Below are 16,503 nucleotides of genomic sequence, written 5' to 3' on the forward strand. Positions count from 1 at the left end.
TCCACCTCAACCTCTCAAGCAGCTGATACCACAGGCATGCGCCACTATGCTTGGTTAATGTACTTGTTGGCAGAGACGAGGCCTTGCTGTGTTTCCCAGGCTGGTCTTGAACTCCTGGGCTCAAGCAGTCTTCTTGCCTTGGCCTCCTAAAGTGCTGGGATTGCAGGTATGCTGGCACTGCGCCCAGCCCTCCTGTACTTTTGACAAGCTGGGAACCACTTGCTGTTTCTGCAGACTGCCTGCCACCTTCTTGCTCATTTCTGAGCCTCTTGGAGATGAGTAAGTTAGCTGGGGTAGGAAGAAAAGTCCCCACACTCTCATCTCACTTCATTTGGGGTTCTATCTAGAGATAGAAGGGGAAGGGAGAGTAATAACAGAGAGAGCCCGTAGGCCCTGATATGTCTCAATTTTCCTTCCTCATGAAGGAAGTGTGCCAATGCCGGGCACAGAGTGGCCAAAACCCCAACTGTGGGAAGCGCATTCGAACATGACTTCTGGAAAATGATTCAGCCGCGCTCACTCCTAATCCGATTTAATGATCCTATTTTGATAGCATTACGTATTTATTTGCTGGTTAGGAGAAAAACCACCACCTCCCAACGTCTCCCTGCAGGTGCTCTGAAAACAGAGCTACTGGAGGAGCCGCTCTTCCTCCCCTCCATTCCGGGCTCAGGTCTTTAATGTGAAAATGTGGCCTTCAGACGTGCTGGGATATTTGAAAGGGCAGGGACCAGGGGTGGGGAGGGTGGCAGTGCTAAAAGTTCTAAACAAGCCAGCTGGGGCGGGAGTGTGGTCGTGAGGGAACATTATCTGGTGTGATTCTTTGTTTTCACGGTATCACCTCCTATTTCTCAGACCAACAGAATCACCAAGCTGTAAACGGCACACCTTACAAATCAGCATCCCCTGACGTGGCTGGAGCGTTCATTACCAGCTGTAAAGGCACACCAGCAAGAGAGGTTGCTGTTCTGTAGCCCAATTTTCCATCGCAATAACCCAATTAACTGGTGTGTGTGTTTGTTTTACAAAGCTCCAAGCTACAATAAACCATACAGATACGCGGGCTGCAGAAAGCTCTGTAATTAGGACAAGGTGTACAAATTAAACTACTCTTTTTAAACTTCAAACCAGCTAACTTCTGACATACTGTACTGCTGGGGCTTCTGGGACTGAACCCAATTAACATCTTAGTATTTTATAAGCATCGTTTTAATTGCATTTGTATGCAATCTTCTCTCCAAGTGCCTTTCAAGGTGCTAGTCCTTGTTCAGCTTTTATTACTTTGGTGATTTAAATCTTCTCTCTCGGAGGTTCCCGTTAATAATGACTACTGCTACTTCAAATGCTGGTCCAACATAAAACTCGTCTCTCGGAAGAATTATGCTTTAAAACAGTTACATTTAACTTTATTATTACATTTTTAATTTTTTTCTCTGTTTGAACATTATGCCCTTAAACGTTTTATCAACCTGTCAGCTCTTGGAAGGGCTGGAAAGGAGATTCTCTTTGGGAGCTGGGATGATGGTTTAAACATTTTTTTTCCGTTCCTCTGCTCACCTTTAGTCTAGAGTAAAGATGTTTGGTGCCATGGTGATGAGGGGGTATTTGAATGAGTGAATTTGTTTTTTATTTTTGCTTTTGTGTGTGTGTGTCCTTGTGGGTTTGGGGGCATCTTTGTCTATATTTTGGATATTTTATTCCTGTACAAAATCTAAGGGGGCACCGAACAATGCAAGGATCAGGATAATAATGCAATATTTAGAAAAATAAATAAAATCAGGAAACTCTGATCTACAGGCCAGCTGCCTGTTTTTGTAAATATAGTATTTTTGGAACTAAGATCACGGTTGGGGCGAGCAGAGTGAGGCATCTTACACCAGTGCAGCGTAGCTAGTTCCTGCTTTTAGTTAAAATTGTGAAATTGTATTTGTCATAGGTTGTTTTGTGCATTCACTTCTATTTAAAAATATTTCATTACAATATTATTTATCTTGATTCTTGAGTTTTGGGTCCCCCTTAAATTCTGCACCCAGGTGAGTACCTCATCTGCCTCCCGCTGGTCTGGGCCTTGTTATCATAAGTACAAGGAAGGCTTTAAAAGGGATTTCAACATACGAAGAAACACTGAAGGAAAAATTCCACCCAGTGAATAAAAAATTTAGGTAAAAACCCAGCCATATGTAGGTTTCTTTCCAAGTACAGTGTTCATGTAAGTCCTCACTCCCTGCTAAGAAGCACCCAAAGCACTGTTGATGCCTGAGTTTATGGGAACAACCCAATGACAAACTGTCCTCCTTCATAACCCCAAACCACAAAAGCACGATGTTTTCATAATTTCCCGTCGATGCTTCTTATTGCAAAAAGAAGTTAGGAAAAATGACTACTAATGCTGTGCTCAATTAGGATTTCTGTTATCTGGATAAAAATATACAGTCTTGAGCAGGCAGTGAGATCCTCCTGGAATATTTTAAACCTTTTTGCTTGATTGAGTGTCTTGTCAAACAAAACTGGCAGCCTCTCTCCCAGAGCTGCCTGAATCTATGCAGATATGATTTCTATCATGCCTTTATTATGTGTAGTCTGTAATAAGGATGAGCACATATAAATCATCTCTGGATGGCAGTTAGGATGCAATACTCAAAGGGGAAAGACATTTCTGCTTTCAAATGTCTAGCGATTTCAGATATAATATAGCAAGTCTCCCCTGAACTGCACTATCTCAATTCTACTCAAGCCCTTCTGTGGGAGAATGAGACTTTCGTATCTTTCTTTGCAAGAATCGCTAGTGAGATAAGAATTGTGTCACTAAGACCAGAGCGCTGTATCTTTTTGGCTAGTCTGATATCAAAGTTGCATTTGAAAAGAGGATCCTTTCGTAATCTGATTCAAGAGGCTGGCCTTGAGGGAGGGTGGAGAGACCTCAGGCTTTGGGTCTGCTTTGTGCCAATGGGGCATAGGTCTTGAAGTAGGGAAGTAGCAAGCTCTGATGATCTGAATCTGCAGCAAGGAGCAATTGCCCTTCTAGTGACATTTCAAAGGGTCATTCTCTTCACTGAATCAGGAACTGAGTCATAAATATCTCAATCTCCTGTCTGTGACACAAAGGGTAGTTTGGTAGGGAAACAAAAATAAAAACGAAACAGCACTCACTGCACATTGAAACTTAAGGGCTTCCAACATGGCTACTAATATTGTTAAAATGAACTGAGCACTTATTATGTGCCAAGCCATGAGCATCTCCTTGTATTATCTCATTTAATCTTCCATAGAATGCAACAGTGTAGATACTCTTTATTTTTTTTAAAATTTTTTCATTTCCATAGGTTTTTGGGGAACTAGTAGTATTTAGTTGCACAAGTAAATTCTTTAGTGGTGATTTGTGAGATTTTGGTGTACCCATAACCTAAGTAATATACACTGAACCTGATTTTTCATCTTTTATCCTTCACTCCCTTTCCAGCCTTTCCCCTGAGTCCCCCAAGTCCATTGTGCCATTCTTATGCCTCTGCATCCTCATATTTTACCTCCCACTTACGAGTGAGAACATATGATGTTTGGTTTTCCGTTCCGGAGTTACTTCACTTAGACTAATGGTCTCCAATCAAATCCAGGTTGATGTGAATGCCATTAATGCATTCCTTTTTATGACTGAGTAGTATTCCATGTCGATACTCTTTAAATACCCACTGTACAGATAAGGGAGAGCAGGCAAGAAAAGTGGTCAGCCTTTGGTCACAGATTTAGTAAGTGATGGGTCAGAATTCAAACCCAAGCACACTGGTGCCTGCTCTGACTTCTTATCCACCCTGTTTTTACTTACTGAGTGGTCTTGGGCCACTTCATGCCTCAGATTTCAAGAAAACCAGGACAAGAATGAAATAGCAGGCTTGGAAATCAACGCAAGTAAATGCTCAGAGGGTCCCAGGATGTCCCCTCAGTTGCTGTTAAAAAGCAGTGCATAGGAATTCTGTGGTTGGATTGCGGCATGTATGGGTATGGATGGTGGGTGGCAGCAGTGATGGGGCAGTGGGATAAATCCCAGTCATATCAAAAAGTAATATTTGTCTTCAGGACTCCAATGATCTGGTTCACGGGTTTTCTTTCCCTTTCAGTGTCTTCCCCTCCTCTCTCTCCAGGAGCCTTGGATTTGGCTAATGTAGGTCCATTAGACCAGGACCCAACCTTTCTCATGGTGCAGCACACACAATAATGACAAATGAGGACCTCATGGTGAGAGGGCAGCCCTGGTGCCTGCCACCCAGCTGCCCAGAGGACCGAGGGACTCAGGATCATGGCACTGCTATAACAGAGTCACAGCAGCTCAGTATCAGACTATGAGTGCTATGAGGCCTGGGGCTGTGTACCTCTACGCCTAGCACCATTGTTGACTGGATAAGTATGAACCAACTCCTGATGTAAAGGAAGACATTCTGATAAAGTAATTCCCACCAAGTCTCATAGAGTCTGAGACTGCCCTTCATTTTGGGCGCTTTAGTTACTGGGAGATCTCTGGGGGCAAGGGTCTCTTCCCAGTGCCTGTCATCACACCGAACAGCTTCTTTGTCCTGCCAGTGAGAGGTGAGAGGTGAGGCCTGGCTTGCCTGAAGGAGAGGGAGCTGTAAGATAAGGGAGGAGGGTTGCGGGGAGAGCAAAGAACTGAGAGAAGACAAAAAGGCAGGAAGAGGGGAGTGTTTCATGACTGGAGTCTGTTTCAGTAGGGCCGAGGGGGAATGGTGGTCTGAACACAAACCCAGGAAGTTGCTGTGACGTGCACTATCTTCCTTCTTATCTGCAGGCAGCTCCAGCTAGATAAGTGCGTTGCTGTGATTTCTCACTCTTGCCTGCTATGGCCTGAATGTCTGTGTATGGGCTTCCCTGGGCTTTCTCAGAAATCCAAATGCTTGGCACAAAGATTCAGACTTTGGAAAGTGAGTAGCTGAGAGTTGAGGTCTCGGCGGGTAAGATGCATGGTTCTCCATAGCTGGTGGGAAAAGCATAACCCTGTAAGAGTTCCAAGGTCGCAGCTCAAGTCCTATCTTGGTCTTTTACTGGCCAACTGTGGATTCTTCCCCACTACCCTACCCCATGCCGCTTTTTTGGGACAGGGTTTCCTCTGTTGCCTGAGCTGGAGTGCAGTGGTGCAACCCTGGCTCACTGCAGCCTTGAACTTCTGGGCTCAAGTGATCCTCCTACCTCAGCCTCCTGAGTTGCTGGGACTACAGGCATGTGAAACCATGCCTGGCTGATTTTTAAAATGTTTTATAGAGACGAGGTCTTGCTTTGTTGCCCAGGCTGCTCTTGACCTCAAGTGATCCTCCTACCTTGGCTTCCCAAAGCGCTGGCATTACAGGTGTGAACCACTATGCCTGGCCTGGCTGTGGGTTCTTGATTTTCTTCATTTCTAAACTGAACATGGTAATTTCTCCCCAAACTATTTTGCAGAATTATTAGAGGTGATTCAAATCTCCATAAAAGTACTTTGAAAACTTTAAAGCCTATACAGGCATAACACATTATTATGATTCAAGGTAGCAACAAAATTTCAAATTGGGAAGAGTAGTCCAGTATAGAGGTCAACTGGGCTACTTCTATCTTGATGCAAGGTTACCTGCCTTTAAGCAATTTGGTAACATGAGTTGCAAATCCTACTCTAAAGCTCTCTAGGAGTGGCAGACACTCCACAGCTTCGTTCACTTTTATAGTCAGGACGTCCTTATTCACATATAACCTAAAATTTGCCTGTTGCAATGGGAGTGCTTATCTTTCTTTACTTTTGATACAGATGGAAAAGAGTGAGTCTAAATAATCTGTAGTGAGTTGTCCCTTTTTGTGCTTAAAGATCACTTTGAGCGCCTCTCATTGACTTCTTTTCCTTAGAGCAGAGGCCCCTGCTTGAAGAAGTCACGTCACTTCCCAGCTTTCTCTCTTTGCCTTCAGTCATTTGAACTGTTCTTTGTGGATGTTCATGGTCCAATCCTCATCTTCTGTCACAACCTACAGGCCAGGGATGAAGACACACCTGGCTCACTCATGGGAGAGAGGGTGTGGTTCCTGTGGTCAGTACTTGGTGATGGAGAAGGGACAGGCCATTTTGAGTGACTGTGTAGCTAGCTTTTGACTTTCTTAAGTCCTAGTGGCAGTCCCTGGCCAGATTTAGCCCGGCCTTTGGCAATAGGAAGCCTGTGGCAGGTGATACTTGCTGAGCAGATTAACTTTTCTAGTTTGATGCAGATAGACTCTGGGGCATGGCCCAGACAGGCCAAACTCAGAGTATGCTGACGTCTGCATATAGAAAACACATTTAATATGTGATTCTGTAATTGCTTAGATAGCAGCCTAAGGTCAGCAAAAAGAATGCCAGAGAAACAGACAGAATTATAGGGTGCTAGTTCTAGCCTTTGAAAAACAGTGTGACTTGGGCAACTTACTTGGCCTCTCTGAGCCTCAACTTCATGATATGTAAAATGAGGACAATATCTGTTTTCTGTTTCACTGTATGACTTGCAAGGACTAGAAGAGTGCAAGCTTATGAAAATGTAGAGGACAGTTTAATTTGCAAATTATATGAGGGCTTATTATTTGATGAAACATATTCAGTTTACTAAACAAACTTCTCTATTTTCTTGGGCAGCAAGGAAGGGAAGCATAAATTCTCAGAACTCTTAAGTGTCTAGAAATGTCATTGAGTCAGATTTCCCATTCAGCATCTGAAAACGCCACCAAGCAGAGATTTTGCCTTTCCATTGTGGAGACTCTGGAGCTTGGAGAAGTTTCCTTGTCTGGCTAACCCTGGAAGGGTTGGGCTGGATGAGGTGTCTATCCCAGATGGGGCTGAGCAATACTTTTTCAGCTAGCATTTTGAGTGTGCGCCAGGCTGGTTAAGGGCCCACTGTCTTGAAAACTCTCCGAAGCTACAAAAATGGCTCTGACACTTAGCCTGCCATTCAAGAACCTTCCAGAATTGAACCATTTCTTCATTCAACAAGCATTTATTGTGCTACTGTGTGCCAGGCACTGTGTGAATAATCAGGATGCCATGGTAAGTAAGACAGATACTGTCTCTGCTCTCATGGAAGCTACACTCTATTGGCTGTGGGTGGGTTTTAGGGCAACCATGAATTCCCTGAAATTGGGTATAAAATTGTATGTTTGTGGAGTTTTTTTCTTGGGGAAAATGTTTGAACCTTTGATTGAGTTTTCAGAGGGGCCTAGGACCTCTCCAAAAAGGTTAAAAGCCAGTCTCGTGGGAAAGACAAGCCATTCACGTGAAACATTGACTACAAGGCAGGAAGTGACTTGTAGAATATACCGTGGGGATACCAAAGAGGGAGGGATTCTTGTCAGCTGGACTGTTTGGGGAATACTGTCTGGAGAAGGATGTGTTTGACCTGATCCTTAACAGATGAAAGAATGCAGTCCAGCATCTCTTTATTGCATAACTCCTGGAGGAAACACTCATATCAAAGTCTCTGTGAATTGTGCCACCGGATCTGAGCAGTGCCTAGCGTATACAAGCATACGTGATGATCCTGACATGGTTGGGGGAGAGAAACTTTTTGTCAGTGAGTTATGGAATTTTTTTTTTTTTTCAGATGGGATCTCGCTCTGTCACCCAGGCTGGAGTGCAGTGGCGCGATCTCAGCTCACTGCAACGTCCACCTCACTGGTTCAAGCAATTCTCCTGCCTCAGCCTCCTGAGTAGCTGGGACTCTAGGCACATGTGGCCATGCCCAGCTTATTTTTTGTATTTTAGTAGAAATAGGGTTTCACTGTGTTGCCCAGGCTGGTCACAAACTCCTGAGCTTAGGCAATCTGTCTGCCTCAGCCTCCCAAAGTGCTGGAATTACTGGTGTGAGTCACCGTACCCGGTTGAGTTATAGATTTCTTGAGCAAGTTATCCCAGCTGCTCTTTATCCCGTATCATGCCAATGGAACGGAAAGACCAACAGGAATAGTAAAGAAAAAGTCACACTGCTTGTGGAGCAACCTCAGTGTGCAGATAGGATCTACTTTCTTATTCTTCCATTTAATTCCTTGAAATCCTCACATGCCTTATTAAAGGAAGCCCAGACACCTCCACTACCCCTTAATTACCAAAAACCCCAGGGCTTTGCTTAGCCCAAAGGGTGGTCAGTCTTTATTGGACACACACTGAGGAGACTTGGAGCATGGCCAATCTTACAGCAGCATAGTTTCTCACTGGCTCACAGTGAAACTGGTAAAGTTTAGTCCTGTACCATTCCTGGGTGAGCCTTCAGCTTAAGTCTCATCATGGTTGCACCAGGATCTTACTCCCTCTTGGCTCGACCTGACTTGTTCTTCTGTCTTTGAAAGATAACATTGTCAACAGCAGCACTGACTGAGGCCTGGGTTCAAAGTCCACCCCTTCACCAGCCTAGAATATTGAGCCTTCTTCCTTGTCTCTGACTCCTTCCCCTGGGCTGGGGCTGCTTCTTTCTTCAACTCTTACAATGCAGACAGCTTTCTTATATCCATGTCTGAGAACAGTCGAGTACTCTCACATCTCTGTTTTGAAGAAAGCTCCCTTCAGTGATTTAACTGTGCCACAGCTAGTGGCACTCTCATTGAGGAGTAAAAGAGTTAGTCCAAGCTTAGCCTGTCACAGGCAGTTCTTGGATAGGTTCCCTATCTACATAAAGGTTTCATAGGCAAGGCAGTAAAATGAGAGTATCATACCGCCTTGCCTATGAAGTAAGGTGTAAGTTTGGATTTGGATGGTGCATTAGACCTGTGACCCTGTGGTGTTTAACCCTCTCTGAGCTTTAGTTTCCTTCTCTCTAATACCTTTGTATATTACCGACCTCCTAGGGTTGTTATGCAGTTTACATAAGATGATGCATGTAAAGCTGTTAGCACTGTGCCTGGCCTAGAGGTAGCCCTCAATAAATGTGATCTAGAAGCAGTAGTAGAAGAGGAAGAAGAAGAAAAAGAGAAAGAGGAAGAAGAAAATTGGACAGGTTGATAGAATGGAGGAAGCTGTAGAGACCCAAGTGAACAGCCAGCACCCAAAATCACCCTGCTATTCCCCTGTTTTATGCACCAGCACCTTCCATTTCCTCCTTCTTTTAAAAGCAGAAGAAATTGCAGCCAAGGTTTTCCCCCAGCTCCAGGCAGCATGGATGCCAACCCCTTTCATTGGGAGATTTTACATCCCAGCTTTCTCAATAGGTGAAATTCCTTGGATACCCTGAGCAAACTCTATCTAGCTATGAGGCCTCAGCTATCCCCAGCTTCAAAACACAGCCCCTCATTCTCCCTTCTAGGTCCACTCAGGAGCCCCAGTGAGTTTCCTCTCATCTTCTCATGGCTGGCCTTTCCCCTTAGTTCCTGGAGCCACTGGTGACCCTTAGCCTTCTTTCCCTTAGCCCTGTTCTGCCAATGCTCTTTGAGGGGAAATAAGAGAACTCTTCCCAGTAAACTTGGGATCTCCAGTGGGGTGTTCTGAAACTGGCCAAGTGATGGTCTCAGGAACTTTGTAAGAGGGAGAGGCCTGTGTTCTGTGATTCGGCTGCTCCTCATCCAGACAGTGACCCTCTGGGGTACGCTTTAATGAAACTTGGCATTTGAGCTCTTCTTGGCACCCACTGGGCAAGGAAAGAGTCATGTGCTGTGGCTCTAATCTCTCAAGTAGAGCATAGAGGAACCCAGAATCCTCTCTGCCTCTCTAGCAGTAGGCAAGCTGGACTTAAACAGGCAGTGTACCTACACGCTGTTTCCAGCTCTGGGCAGGCATTGTTTGATGCCTCAGTTTCTCACCTGAGCAATGAGGAAATCAGTCTAGCCATACCCCAAGATAATTAAAAAGTAGCTCTATCATGTCTAGGGGTGGGAAAGATGACCACCACCCTTGTCCCTCACTGACACATCAATATGAGTTCTACCACCTACTAGTTGCATTATCTTGCGCAAGTTACCACTCTTCCAAATAGGTTTCCTTATTTGCGAAATGGCAACAGAATGGTTATTTTGATAAGATAATGCTTGCAAGCCCTTGATACAGTGCCTGGAATGTAGTAAGTACTGGGTAGCATTTGTTACTGCTATTATTATTTGTTTGCATAACTCTTTCAATTCCCCAAAGTTTTTTTCACACCTCTTACTTAAAACTTCAAGCTCCATGGAACATCTCTGTAGGAAGTCCATCTCATTTAACGTTAAAGAAGTGGAGGCACAGAGAAGTAAGGTGACTTGACTGAGGTGACACAGGAATCCAGGGTCAAATCAGATCTTCTGACTCCTGAAGATGCTCCCTCTTGCGATCAGGAGTTCCATCAGAGAGTAAATCCAGGGACTTCCTCATCTTGAGGCACAGCCTATACTCAAAGTTCACACAATAGGCTTTGCTCCTCTTTGCATATGTTGGTTCCTTGAAGACTTGTGGCAAAATCTTATTCCTTCTTCAAGGTTCAAATATTATGGACTCTGTAAAGAAACTTCTCTTGATCCCCAGGTTGAACTGATCCTTCCTTCCTTGTACTTTGAACAAGTATCTGATTTGACACTTGGCACATAGCTAGATTGGAACTGACCATGAACTCTGTGAAGTAAAGAACAATATCTTTGTGCTCCAACCTGTTCAGATAGGTGCGCCCTAATTGTCTGTTGAATTAATCTCAATAATAGCACCAGTAACCATGATCTCATTTAACTCTTATAAACATGAGAAAGGTACTGTTATTCTCCCTACTTTTCTGATGGGAATACTCAGGTTTAGAGGCGTTAAGTAACTTGTCTGAGGTCACACAGCTAGAAAGCGGCGGGACTGAGATTTGAACCTAGATACGATCATCTCTAGAGCTGAGTTCTTAATAAGTTCTCCCATTCTTCCATAGCCATTCACATGGAGCGTTTTCCTCCAGGTGATAAACACCTACCTCAAATGTTCCATAGAAGCTGGTCCAGGCAAACCTGCCAAGACGGACGAGTAGGAGGGAGTTGGAGATTTCAAGCTGAATTGGAGCAGAAGAACCTGAACCCGTGTCTTTGCCTCTATATGGGGTTAAGGGGCAAATGTCTTTAATTTCTCAAAGTATCTCTTCCTGAGCAACTCCATGAGTCAGACACATACAAGTGTTGTGGCATGTTGGACAGCCTCTGAGAAATGGTACTTCTTTTCCTGTAGTTGACCTTTTCTGGGGCCTGTGAGCCAGCTGACCTTTGCATATCCCCTCACCTGCAATGGCTAAGGGATAACTCTTTAGTTGCCACTCTTTGCCTGTCACTTGCGTCAAGTAAATGGAAGTTGCCAAGGTTCAGCCGTGATCTAGAGCCTGAGTCTCACTAGCTGACATCAGGGCGAAATGGGCACATGAAGAAATACCAGTAAGAATTTCAGTGGGACTGAAACTATGGATCATATGTAATGGGGAGTCAGGCCTTCTGGGTCATAATGGTACAAAGAAGAGGCCTTTTCTGAAAGCCCGTGGAGCAGGTCACATACGTGTTCAGACATCCAGAACATCACAGCATGCCCCTGAACCTAGTTTTCTCATTTAGGTTCAAGAAGGAAACCTATGATTCCTGCTCAAGGCTCTTATTGCAAAATGTTAGAACTGGAAGGGACTTCGGAGATGACCTAACCCAACAAATATATAATATTCATCTTTCTGCTGTCCAATCCTGTGCCTATAGCAATGGCAACCATTACTAACGGATGACAGTGTTCTCTCTGGAAAGGCCTAAATGCAGCCTCAGAACCCTTTAATGCCTAGTGATCCAAGCAACAGTGGTGTTGACCACAGACTCCAACCAGGACCTTCAACTTTTAGCTTAGCTCTCTTCACATGCTTCCTTCTTGGGTCTGTAGGATGAGAGACTTGCATGGGCAATGCAAGAGTTTCTGTCTTGATTTGATGTTACCAGGAACAACTGGAGATCTTGGGAAAAAGCAAATACGTCAGGAGATAGGAAGTTAGGGTCTAGTCTTGGTATTGCCACAAAGGGGCTGAGGGATCATAGGCAAGACACAAGCTCCCTGGACCTCAGTTTGCCTCCTCTGTAAAAAGAAGGGCTTGAAAGAACTACACAGTGACCCTGAGCCTTCTTTCAGGAGTGTGGCCTTGGGATGTTTTTGGTATGTTGAGATATGTAGTGCTGATAGATGTTCCCTGCAGGGTCTATGTTGTACACATGCCCTACTCCAGCAAGGGCAAGCATGGGACCATCGCGCTGCCCCTCCACACTCCCATGCCTGTAGCAGACACTGACAGTCATTCACAGCACTCTTTCCTGCCCCATGTGGATTTGATCTTAGAATCCTTCTCAGTCTCTTTGGCAAGGGGTCTGAGCAGCCACCACCAATTGATCAGAGTTTGCAAGGGAAAGGAAAACCATCTGCCATCTGTTATGGGCTGAACTGTGTTCTTTCAGAATTTGATGTTGAAGTCATAAACCCCCACTACCTCAGAATGTGGTCATATTTGGAGATAGGGTCTTTACAGAAGGAAAGACGAAACCGTGATAGGAAAAGGAAAGAGAAACAAAGATTGCCGCATAACTCCAGATGGGGCCTGAGCCATCCTCTAGATATCTTTGGGAAATTCTATTTTGTTTTGCTTTGGAAAAAGTCACCTGAAGACCAGGCGTGGTGGCTCACACCTTTAATCCCAGCACTTTGGGAGGCCGAGGCAGGCGGATCATGAGGTCAGGAGATCGAGACCATCCTGGCTAATATGGTGAAACCCCATCTTTACTAAAAAAATTACAAAAAAATAGCCAGGCATGTGGCAGGCTCCTATAGTCCCAGCTACTTAGGAGGCTGAGGCAGGAGAATGGCATGAACCTGGGAAGCAGAGTTTGCAGTGAGCCGAGATCATGCCACTGCACTCCAGCCTGGGTGACAGAGCAAGACTCCATCTCAAAAAAAAAAAAAAAAAAAAAAAAAAGTCACCTGAAGTCCCAAGCATCAGACACAGCCTGTTGGCTCACCTAGAACTTTCTAGCTTTTTCTCGGAACTAAGGTTACAAATGGAAACGAAATCAGGCACTGGAGAAATAGGGGTGATTGGAAGACACTTAAATCTTCAGCAAGGCTAAAGGGTTAAATCACCTTATTTCAGACCTATTGGGGTTTGACTGGCTGAGACTTAAAAAGAGAAGCTGGGAGCCAGGGAGCCTGGAGCTGGGAAGGTTTTCTTCTCGCCTCTCAGCTCAGGGTTTGGCATTTCACCTGCTAGATGGCGCTGTCCTCTAAGGAAAGGTACCAGCTCGGCTTGAACGGGGGCTCAGTCAAGGAAACAGGGAACAACTAAAGTTGAAAAGAATTGATGGGCAGGAGTAGAGGGGATGGAGGCAGCCCTTTCCCCAGCAGCAACATCTCTTTCTGTGGTAGTGGCTCTTGTTCCTTTATAGTTTTTATTCTGCAGTGTGGGAGTTTTGTACACTTCATCTGAAAAGTTACAGGGCCTTTGCTCTGAAGGAAAGTGAATAAGAAATGAACGTGCGTGCGTGCGTGTGTGTGTGTGTGTGTGTGCGCGCGCGCGCGCATGTATGTTTTGTGTGTTGTTGTCAGGAGGCAGGAATGGTCATGGATGCCCCACCCCAAGGCTGCAACCTACAAATGACACGTCTCAGCTCTGGTCTTTGGCCTTGACTTACACAAGATCAGTGGGAAAAAGAAACAGTAAGTCCTTTCTCTATCCTGCCTGCAGAACCCTATGCCTGGGACTGTTGGTGGCTTTGCTCTGAAGCCTTCTAGCTCAGCTCCATTTAGGGGCAAACTGCATGTAGGCACTGAGACCTCCCTTTCCGTGCAATTTTATTGTTAGACTGACAGGCTGGATCCTGGTCTGCATGTGAAATCAGGGACACAGCCTGCAACTACTCCCACTCTATCAGCAGCCAGAAAGAAGGAAAACAAAGATAAGGGGAGGGGTGATGGGGGGATGGAAACCAGGAGGGGACCCAAGAGGAGGGAGGGGAGGGAGGAGCAGAGAGAGGAGACAAGGGACAAAGAACAGAGGTGAAGGGTGAAGGGTGTGGGGAGGGGAGAGTGGGGCAAGGATGACCAGGTGTCCAGAGAGGAAGAAAAGGGCAATGGGGAGAGGCCGTTGGGAAGCAGAGAGGCCGGCAGGCTGGCGGAAGTGGAAGAAGACACAAGTGAAGGGAGGGGAGGGAGGCTTCTTTAAGCAAACAGGAAGACAGGAGGAAGGGAAGTCTAGTAATTAGAGAAAAGCTGACCAAGACCCAGAAAGGAGGAGAAGACTACTACAATGAGGAAGCTGCAGAAAAGCCAGGCAGGAGATAGAGACAAGGAAGCTTTGAGGCAGGAGGTTCTGGAAGCAAGGGAGGCAGAGAGCAGAGCTGATCTAAGAAAGGAAAAAAATCGAGGAGAGGGAACCAGCAAAACACAACACAAGCGAGAGCGAAGGAACGGGGAAAGAGCCATTAAAAGAATGCTTACCTTACAGTCGTAAAAACTGGAATGTGTGTGTTTTGGCCTGCGGCCATTGTCCAGGAAACACAGTATGGCTTTTAAGCAAATTGTGGAGTGGCGGCGTCCACATGTTAGTAACTCGCCCTGGTCTGCTGCTTGGCAATGCAGCTGTGCGGAGCTGCCCTCTTGTTGGCTGGCAGCCTGGTGCTGGGGACATGTGATGGGGTCTGCTGTTTGAACAGAGGGGCATGCCTGCTCCATTTATAGTGCTCCAAGTTCAGGCATCAACATCTTCTCCAGGACAAGAGCTGAGATGTGGTCCCTTTGAGGATGTTTCTCGGAGGGACTGTGGTTGAGGTTCTCGGAGGGCAAAGGGGGAGACATGGTTAAAGACCATGGAGGGTGGAGATTTAGGGAACGGCCTCTGGAGTCTGATGGCCACCATTCAGTTCCTCGTTTTATCAATTCACTGTATAAACTAGCATATGTCACTTCATCTCGCTGGACCTCTCTGGGCCTCAGTAACTCATCTGTAAAATGGGGTTGCAATCATACCGGTCTCATAGGGTTCTGTCTGGTAAGGCTTAACTGAGATGATCATGTGTCTGTCAGAGTGGCTAGCTCATATTAATGCTCACGAAATGTTACTAAGCTTATTGCTGTTAGTGTGATGTTAGCATATTAAATGTTAGTAGGATTCTGTGTATGATTATTAAGGACTAGATAACTGTGTGGGGGTGTGTGTGTGTGTGTTCTGGGGGATTGGTCCTTAATGCAGACTAAAGGGCTGAGATTTAAGGATATTTTTATCATGGGAATTATCTGTGCGAAGCATTGTTTGGGAAAATAAATCCAGTGGTGACATGTGGGCTTCTCTGGGGAGCAGGGGAGACCATTTTAGTGGCCAGAGCATGCATGAGAGAGTGGGGTCCTGAACTAGGGACATGGGGTGCTAAAAAAGATTGAAAGGGCATTTTGAGAGACACCCCAAATCCAAAGCACTTTACGATTGGATGGTGGGAGAGGGAAATTTGACTCCAAGGTTTTGAGACCAAGAATAGGAGTAAGAGGGAGCTCTCAAGCTAAGAATGATTTTTACGCTTTCAAAGGATTGAAATAAGCCAAAAACAGAAACAAAGGTATAGGGCAGAGCTGGTATGTGGTCTGCAAAGCCTAAACTATTTACTCTTCAGCCGTTTACTGAGTTACCTCACCCCCCTGGTCTGGCCCCGGGACTCAGAAGACTCTGCCCCAGAAACAGAGAAGTCTGGAGGGATTTTTGGACAGAGTGCAGTGTCCCCCAGAAAATCAGAGTGATGGGACTAGCGCCGGAGCAGGATTGTATGAATAATACATCAGTTTAAGAGTCACCTATTCATCCTGAAAATAGTTTTTGAGTGCGAGCTGGGGAGACAGATCCGGTGTGACTTCTGGCTACTCGTGATGCTGGCCAAGTTATCAACCTCTGTGGGTCTTGGTTTCCCCACTTGTAAAATCGAGATGATAACAATACTTACCCCCTGGATTTTTTTTTCCGGTGGGGGGAGGAGAATTAAATTCAATATGACATGTAAAGCTTTTAAACAGTGGCTGTCACACACCTGCAATAAACATGAGCTTTTACTGTTGTGGAGGACCTAGAAGCCCAGAGCTAGAAATAAACATGGGCATTTGCAAACCTGTAGTAAAAGACGGATTGGTCTGGGAAATAACAGTAAGCAAGTATCAGTTGCCATTATCATCATCATCAATAGGATTACTCCTTTGCTGTTGTTAGAAATTCGGAGACTTGTCTTGGGACCCCACTGACCTCATCTGTAAAGCACTTGGCTTGTTTAGATTCCTTCCAACTCTGTCTTTTAATTTTTTTAAATCAATTCCCTTCTTCTGCATTTGCCTCCCTCCCTTCTCTCTGCAGTTACAGGCAGGCTTAATTCTCTTTGCCATTTCTGACAGCCGAGTCATCTCACCCCCATCCTCTTAAACCCCAATTTTGTTAAGGACTGTGTCTATTTTTACCCTCCCCATTCCTGGTGCCTTCGTTGCCTTTTGCGGCCCCTCCCCTTCTGGGCCACACTTCCCAACAAAAGGGTGGCTCATTTTTCATG

At 45.3% G+C, this 16,503-nt stretch overlaps 1 long non-coding RNA gene across 2 annotated transcripts in view; it reads left to right on the forward strand.

The window, feature by feature from the left end:
* Positions 1-13,448: 13,448 nt before the first annotated feature.
* Positions 13,449-16,503, forward strand: part of LOC144341336 (uncharacterized) — a 271,590-nt gene continuing 268,535 nt past the window's right edge. The window contains exon 1 of one of the 2 annotated variants that reach the window (XR_013418212.1): positions 13,449-13,642. This is a non-coding gene — a long non-coding RNA (uncharacterized LOC144341336). The remainder of the gene's footprint in view (positions 13,643-16,503) is intronic. The other variant, XR_013418213.1, reaches the window with a different exon arrangement.

The sequence above is a fragment of the Macaca mulatta genome, chromosome 6 (genome assembly GCF_049350105.2).
Source record: "Macaca mulatta isolate MMU2019108-1 chromosome 6, T2T-MMU8v2.0, whole genome shotgun sequence".
In the NCBI taxonomy this organism is placed as follows: domain Eukaryota; kingdom Metazoa; phylum Chordata; class Mammalia; order Primates; family Cercopithecidae; genus Macaca; species Macaca mulatta.